Source organism: Gorilla gorilla, chromosome 7 (assembly GCF_029281585.2).
Source record: "Gorilla gorilla gorilla isolate KB3781 chromosome 7, NHGRI_mGorGor1-v2.1_pri, whole genome shotgun sequence".
Classification (NCBI taxonomy): Eukaryota; Metazoa; Chordata; class Mammalia; order Primates; family Hominidae; genus Gorilla; species Gorilla gorilla.
The window spans coordinates 38,620,329-38,629,648 of record NC_073231.2 but is presented as its reverse complement, the minus strand read 5'-3'; positions in this window follow the sequence as shown (position 1 = coordinate 38,629,648).

The window sequence follows — 9,320 nt, the reverse complement described above, 5'->3', positions numbered from 1 at the left end:
CCTCTGCTTTCTCTATTTAGTCTCCTTTGCTGATTTCTTCTCTAGGTGCTGCTTAAACACATCTATTTCACTATGTTTATGTCTTTGTCCATTTATCAATTTACATCCTCGTACAAGTGAAATTCCCATGGCTTCCATATTAAAGACTCTCATACCCATATTCTCAGCCCTGAGAACACTTTACCAAACATGAAGTAACTATTTCCAACTGTCTGATAGATCTATCTATGTGCCATCATTTGTCATGGTGTCTTAAGCCCAAAATGGGATAATTTCCTACCATATCATCCCCTTTCCAACAAAGGCAGCCTACCACATATTTGTTTCATTCAACCAATCAATCAGTCTTGGATTTATTCTCCACCTCTCCTTTCTTACTTCTCATGGAAGTAGCCATTAAACACTATCAATTCTCCCTCAGAAATGTCTCTTAGGCCAGGCGCAGTGGCTCACACCTGTAATCCCAGCACTTTGGGAGGCTGAGGCGGGTGGATCACCTGAGGTCAGGAGTTCAAGATCAGCCCGACCAACATTGAGAAACCCCGTTTCTACTAAAAATACAAAAATTAGCCAGGCGTGGTGGCACGTGCTTGAATTCCCAGCTACTCAGGAGGCGGAGGCACGAGAATCGCTTGAACCTGAGGAGGTTGCAATGAGCCGAGGTAAAGCCATTGCACTCCAGCCTGGGCAACAAGCGAGAAACTCCATCTCAAAAAAAAAAAAAAAAAAAAAAGAACTTAGTCTCTGTAGTTATCCTCAGTGACTGTGACCACCTTTTAAAAAAAAGTTATGATTGCTGAAGAATAACATTTAAAAATTAAAATTAAGAGGGGAAAAATGCCTCATGTGTTGTCATACATTTGAAAAGAAGGCCGTGATGTTTATATTAAAATTCCATATTATAGTGATCATTCACTATAAGTTATATTATGTATAGATTTTAAATCTCTCATATGAAAAATTTCTGCTAAATATAATATTAATAAATGTGGATAAAATAGAACATAGTTGTTAATTGAGGTTATTATCCCTTCATATGAAATTTACAAAGTGTTATGAACTAGCAGGTGTGACTTTGAATTATGGGTCAGCAAATATCTCTCTTTCCATCCCATTGAGGGCAGAGTGTACTTTACCACCTCCTTGATTTTGAGCTTGGCCATGTAACTTTCCTTGGCCTATAGAACATTGGCCAATTTGACCCAGGTAGAGGCCTTACATGAGGTTTGGCTTGGCCCTTGTGCTCTAGTGCTCCATCATGAGAGGAACATGGGGCAAGTAGCTACTGCCCTTCAATCTGGGCCCTAGAATGAACACATGTGGAATACACCTGAACCCAGCCCACAGACTGGAAGTAAGTTCAGTCAATCCAGACTGAAGAAGAGCTACCAAGCCAAGTCTTTTCTAGCCCAGTGAGATCTCATTAGACCTGCAGGTCTGTGAGCATGAATATAAATCCTTTTGTTGTATGTCCTGAGGTTTCAGGATGTTTTGTTAAACAGCATCATCATGGCAATATCTGACTAATATACAAGCAATGAATAAAACAAATAAAAAGTGAGATATTCCATAGTTCACATGACAGAATCATTTTTCCTTTCTGGATATGAGTTTATCTTGCGTATCATGTTCAAAATCAAATCTAAATTCAAACTTTAATAATAACAGCTGCAATTCTTATTATTACTTACTATGTACCAGGCACTTAAAAGGATTATAGGATTATTTTATTTAACCTTCACAACAACACTTTTAGATACTATTATCCCCATTCTATAGAATGGCTTATAAAAATGACTCAGTTCCTGGCTCCCTCCCACATCTAAAACTACTCTCTCCTTTCATGTCCCCACTGACCTCTTCATTATTTGGACTTACCAGTTGTCCCCCTGCCCAACCTCAGGGACCAGTCTATAGTCTAGAATGCTTTCTTCTTTCCCCACATTTGCCTGGTTATCTCCTCCTCATCCTTCAGCTCTCAAAAGAGGTATCTAGGATCTGTCCCAAATTGGATCAGGTCCTTTGTTCTATGTACTGATTTCTTATTGTTGCTTTAACAAATTAGCATCAACCTAGTGGCTTAAAACAATACAAATTTAGGCTGGGTACAGTGGCTCATGCCTGTAATCCCAGCACTTTGGGAAGTAGAGGCGGGCTTATCACCTGAGGTCAGGAGTTCAAGACCAGCCTGGCCAACATGGTGAAACCCTGTCTCTACTAAAATACAAAAAAAATTAGCCAGGCATGATGGTGAGTGCCTGTAATCCCAGCTACTCGGGAGGCTGACATGGGAGAATCGCTTGAACCCAGGAGGTGGAGGTTGCAGTGAGCCGAGATCATGACATTGCACTCCAGCCTGGTCTAAAGAGAGAGACTCAAAACAAAAAACAAACAAAACAAAACAAAACAAAAACCACAAATATTATCTTAAAATTCTGGAGGTCAGAAGTCCTAAAATCAACGTATTGATGGGGCTGCATCCCTTCTGAGGGCTCTGGGCAGGATCAAATTCCTTGTCTTTTCCAGCTTCTAAAGGTTGCCCAAATTCCTTGGCTCATGATTCCTTCCTCAATCTTCAAAACCAGAAAGTGGCATCCTCAAATCTCTTCCTCACCAAACCCTTACCATTTCTCCTTTTGCCACATCTGTCTCTAACCCTTCTGCCTTCCTCTCTTAAGGACCCTCGTGATCACATTTGGTCCACCTAGACATTTCAAGATAATCTCATTTGATGAGCCTTAACTTAATCACACCTACAGAGTCTTTTTTGCCATGTAAGGTGACAGAGTCACAGGTTCATGGATTATAATGTATATAACTTTGAGGGCCATTGTTTTAACTACCACAATATACATTCTCATATTTCTCATAGTATTTCCATAACATTTATCACAATTTCCGAGTTTATTTTTGCATGATTATTGATTAATATCTGTCTCCTCTTTGTCACTTGAGAACAAAGACTGTGTCTTATTCATTATATCTCCATCTCATTGCTAAATGCTTGGCACATGGTAAAACCTCAAAAAATATCTGTCCACTGAATCAATGAATGAACAAGTCAACACTGATATACAACTGCCCCCAATGTTGTTATACTTTCAATCAGTATTAATAAAAATATAAAATTCAGAATAAAGAACATGAACATGGTAGTTTGTTCACTGTGGTTGGCCACTCAAAACCACTGGGAATATTTTGCTTGGTTCTGAGAACCATACTTCAAATGTGAAAGAGGCAAATTGAGGCATATATTTAAAGGAAGGCAGCAGGATGGCGAAGGAACTATAAACATTATGTAAAACTGAGAGTTTATAATGTTTACAGCTGAAGCAGTAGAGATAAATAAGGGTGTCAAGCAAAGGAAAACCTATCATCAAAACTATAATCCTTACTATTATCATGGCGGCAGTTGGGTGGGTGAGTTTTGAAAAGCATTATTTTTTTTAAGCAATAGTTTGCCTTAGCAGGTAACTTTGTAACATTTTCTCAGGTAATTATTCTTTAGAGAGACAAATTTAGTAGTCCTGATAAGCATACATAAAATTATTTTGAAATGATGGCTTAAATTGCATTTTGGCACTAATGGGATATTCAAGATAATTAATCTAACTATAGAAAAAAAATTCTGATGTTGCAACAACACCTACTATTAACATTACTCCTTAAAATCCTCAGCAATGAAAAGAATCAAATATTTAAAAATATGAACTAGCTTCTAGAGAGTATATTTCCTTCTTCTTCTTTTTTTTTTTTTTTTGAGATAGAGTCTTACTGTGTCATCCAAGATGGAGTGCAGTGGCACGATCTTGGCTCACTGCAACCTCTGCCTCCCGGGTTCAGGTGATTCTCTTGCCTCAGCCTCCCTTCACCTGCCTCAGCCTCCCGAGTAACTGGGACTACAGGTTCGTGCCACCACGCCCAGCTAATTTTTTTTGTATTTTTGGTAGAGATGGGGTTTCTCCATGTTGGCCAGGCTGCTCTCAAACTCCTGACCTCAGGTGATCCACCTGCCTCGGCCTTCCGAAGTGCTGGGATTACAGGTGTGAGCCATCTCGCCCAGCCTAGAGAGTATATTTCTTATAAGAGGAAGTGATCGCCTCCTTCTCTAATGCTAGGTGCAATATCTGTCCAAAGTTTTTTGGTTTTTTGTGGGGTTTTTGCCCAAATTAAGGTGGGCCAGACATTTTGTGAGAGTCTTTGCATACTGGTTCTAAGATTTGATGCTTAGAACTATAGGTGTCTTTTTTGTATTATTGGAATAACACAGATTCTTGGATCTAGGAAATGTGTTTCCAAATATTTTCATATGCTGTACCATCATTTGGATATTTTATCACTTATGTTGTATTTCTTTATTCATTCATTTATTCAACAAATATTGATAGAGTGTCTACAATGTGCCAGGCTCTGTTATAGGAACTGGGAAAATACTGGTGAAAATAAAACAAATAAAAATTCCTCCCCTCAGGGCCAGGATTCTAGGGGTGGTGGGGAAGCAATGGAAAATAAAAATTTAAAAATGCGAAACAGTGTAAGATAGATAGTGGTAAGTACTATGGAGAAAAATAAAGCTGAGAAAGAGGATTAGAGTTCTTTTGGGGTACAGAAGTGAGACAATAGGGTTGCAGTTTCTGATATGGTGGTACAAAAATGTGATAAAGATCTAAAGAAGGTGAAGAAGTGAATGAAATGGGTGTCTGGTGGCAGGTTTCTAGGCAGAGGAGCAGCCTGTGCAATGAGAGTATGCTTGGTGTACTCCAGCCAAAGTGAGGACACCAGTGTGGCTGGAGCAGAGTGGATGGGGATGTATGGAAAGGGAGACACAGGTGAAGTAAACTTAGGAGTCAATATTATTTCATGTAGGGGCTTGAAGACATTTGTGAAGACCTTCACTTATAATTGGAGTAAGGTGGGAAGTCACTGGAGGTTTTTGTCTCAGTCTCCACCTGTTTGCTATGTAGGGAGACTGTAATAGGGTCAAGGTGTTTGTAGGATAGTCAGAAGTCTAGTGGGATAATCTGGGTGAGAGACGACAGTGGTTTGAAGCATGGTGTTAGTTATATTGGTGGTGGCTAGCAGTCAGGTTTCCATCATAGTTAGAACTTACAGGATCTGCTGATGGATGGGATGTGGGTCAAGGTTGACTCCAAGGTTTTTGGCCTGAGAAAAAGGAAGCCTGGAGTTATTAACTAAGAGGTAGTGGAGCAGGATTGGAGAGATTAGTTGTATTTCTTGATTAGGTACAAATCTCATGTGATTGTACTCCGGTATAGTGAAACTCTAGAGGTAAAGGAAAGTTTAGAAATCAACTTTAAGTAGGTAATGCAATAAGAGTAACATTGAGGTAGGGGGCTATATTTCACTTCATATCCATTAAATGAAATGGTTTACATTTAAGTCTGATGAACCTTAGGATCTTTTTTTTTTGAGTTGGAGTCTTGCTCTGTCGCCCAGGCTGAAGTGCAGTGGCACGATCTTGGTTCACTGCAACCTCCAACTCCCAGGTACAAGTAATTCTCTTGCCTCAGCCTCCTGAGTAGCTGGGATTACAGGCGCCCGCCACCACACCTGGCTAATTTTTGTATTTTTAGTAGAGACGGGGCTTCACCATGTTGACCAGGCTGGTCTCGAATTCCTTACCTCAGGTGATCCGCCCGCCTCAGCCTCCCAAAGTGCTGGGATTACAGGCATGAGCCATCATGCCCAGCTGAACCTCAGGATCTTTAACTTCTTTCTGATCAGGGATGAACAAAGGTATGAAACACATGAATAAAGAGCTATGCAGGCAAAACCCAGTCATAGGCACCATCTATCTTCATTATGAACTAGGGTAATCAAACTTTTAATTTTGCAAAATTATAATTTTTTAAATCATAGCTACTTTTGTACTCAAGTGTGACTGAGTATTATATACAATGGATATTTGGTTCTAAGAAACAGAATTGCTGATAAAAAGAATGTGTACATGCTTGTTGAGCTGCTTAATAAATAACTATTTGATGATGAATTCTGCAGTATGTTTAAAGAACAATCCTTCTTCTGTTGCTTTAGAGAGTTCATTTGGCATTGTAAAAGTGGACGTAATTTCAAGGGGTGGCCAAAATGTATCAATTAGCCTGACAACTAGGTCTTTTTAACAGATCTATAAATTTTCAATTTCCTTTGCCCTGTTAACCATGGTAAATTATCCTGAACAAGATCATTCTTTTGAACAACAGCCCCTTATTAGCTGAGATCAATTGAGATCAGAAAATGAAAAATACACTAGATGCTAAGAACTCTTTGTGAATCCACATTTGTAGGATGAGTATTGAATGAAGATTAATGTGTTATTTTCGGCTTCTAAATCAGTGATTTAAAAACTTATTTTCTACATCCTACTGCTGGATTAAACACTAATATATATTTGGTTGGTTTACTTGCTTGCAAGTATTATCTTTTCCTCTTTGAGCTTATGTATTAATGGAAGGTAATGATTTTTAATTTAAATGTATCTTGCTTTGCACACCACATGTGTTTCTGAAAGAGCTACACATTAAATTGGTTAAATTGATTATTTTTTCCTATGGAATTACAAATTAATGACTAGCTTCTTTGTTTTAATGTCTGATTGATTTTCATTTGCTTTTTCAATAAAATACAGGATCCTTAGCACATCATGTGGACCTTATGTAATCTGGACTCTGTCTACCTTTGTAGGCGACCTCACCACACTCTTCTACTCTCCTCTTCTGTCTCCAAGCGCCAGCGACAGTGACCTTTTCTCAACCCCTAGTACTTCAAACTCAAGATTTTTGCACATATTGTTCAAAATTTTAATTCTCCAACATTCTTTGCCTTGTTTTTTAAAATATAATACACATAGTACATTGCTATCTTAATTGTGCATCTTCCCTTAGCTAGAAAGTAGGCTCCAAAAATGAATGTATTTTTGTCTTTTTATTCACTGCTGAATCTCTACATCTAAAAGTGATGAATAAATGAATAAATAAATTGGTAAATGAATAAGGAATTCCTTATAATGGAATACAAATTTCCCTTCTCTAAAACCAGGTAGCTTCTATTCATCATTCAAATTCTAGCTTAAATATCACTTTTTCAGGCCACTCTTCTTTGACCCCAAGACAAGGTCAAGTTCCTCTATTATTTATTCTTATAGATCCTGTACTTCTCTATATAATTTATTAGAACCCCAACTTATGAAGTTTATTGTTTGTGAGATAATTTGCTTAATTTCTGTGTTCTCCCCTAAGCTGTAAGCTCTGTTGGGACAGACAATGTTTCTTACTCTTACCTGTATCCCCAACACTAGCACAATGCCTGGATCATAGAGACACCTAATAAGCATCAGTTGAATGAAACCATGGATGTGTGGATTAGGCAATTCCTCAGTTATAACTTTGTCTCTCTGTTCTACTGTCCAATGTTCTCACAACAAAAAAAGTAATTAACGAACCCCAAAGAATGCCTTAGTATTCTGGATAAGTTCTTATTTAAATGTACTCCTCCATGAATTCAATAATGCTTGGAGGATCCCTTAAAGATAATGCCTAATAATTACCTCTTCACCCCATGCTATTTAATTAAACAAATACTTAATGAGTTTTTCCTCTAGTCCAAGTTGCACAGAGGGAAATACCATCATGTAAATAGTGAAAAGACCATGCGTTTTCAAACAGAAAGATCTCTTTCACTTTTGCTGCCTGTTAAATTTGGTTAAGTTATCAACTGAGCCTTGGGTTCTTCATCTGTCTAACAGAAATAGCAATACCTATTTTGCAGGGTTTATGTAAGGATTAGTGATAAGCATATATTTATTGATAAGCCTGACACATAGTCAGTGCTTAAAAGATGGTAGCTGTTATTACTGTCACTGGAAGGTAAGCTCTTAGAGGGCAGACTATACTTGCATTCCCTGTACCTTACACTCAGTAAAGCCTGGTTAAACTGACAAGCAACGGGAACAATAGCAGAATATGTGCTACTTCTCAACTCTCAAGGACCTTAAAAATCTAATCAAGAAAATACACTCCAAAACTTATTCATGAAATATTTAGATAATAAAGAAAAACAATACTTATGACAACTTATAATATACATGAAATTAGAGCAAAATGTGTGTTATAGACCATACATGCTTTACATGGCCAGCCAGGAAATGATAGGAGGTGGCTGGCTGCAGTTACTGTGAAATGATAAGTTCACATGTTTGTGTGTTAGAAGACGCTTACTGTAAGCCTCCTATGAAAGTGTTCAATTTCTTTGGCAAAATTTTATGCTATCTATGCCAATGTTGGATAAATAGATTAACTTGCTGCTTTGTGTTCATATGCTTGCAGACAAAATTGTGTTATTGATCTTGGGTATCAAGGTGAATTTGTCAGAGTAATGGTTTTTTTTTTTTCTCTTAAACAGTGGCTGGCTAACAATCAAAAATAGGTTTTGGTAATGTTGGGTAACGTTGCTCAAATATGGCTATATTATGCAGAGCACATGGCAATCCTTGAAGAGTAAAACACAGATAATTCCACTTCTTTGTAGTGTGCTTGACACAGGTTTGCAGTAGTATTGCATCATCTATAAGCATTGCGTATGGCTGTCCTTTCATCTTACTAAATTCTTTGCCAGCAGATCTAATAGATGGGCTGAGATAGTGAGCATGAACAAAAGAATGTTTCTCTTCTCCAGGATATTCTCTACTTTTTGTTACTTAAGTATCTATGTAATGGCATTTGACATAGAGCCAAACACAAGGGCAGCCCCATTTAAGGTTTTTGATACATTGACGATCATTCAGAAAACTTCGGATTCCTAGTTATAGAGTTGAATCCAACCACCAACACACTCCAGAAGTCCCGACATTAGGAAAAGAGATGGCCACCATCTTTCACCCACTTCAAGTCCTGTAAGGATGATCTAGAATCTACTCTGTGCCAACTAGCATCCAGGCACACATCAACCTGCCCGGACTACCAAATGCAGAAACAAGCCCAGTAGGAGCAGCTGCTCCGAGCTTGCCCACACACCTGCATCCTAGTGGCAAACAAATATCCTGGAAGCCTTTGTGTCCACACACTCATACCTACATGACATACACTTAGAGGAAAAGATCTGAATATTCTTATTCACAAGAACAGAGGCCTGAATACAGGAACACTATGCTCACGTACACACAAAAGACATGCATGGAATAAAGCATTTTGCATATCCAGTCTTGCGCACTTACACTTTCAGGTCCTGCACAAGACCCCTGGACATCGGTTTGCTTTTCTTTGAGCCATTCACAAACTAGTTCCTCGTTCCTGGGACCGTCCCTA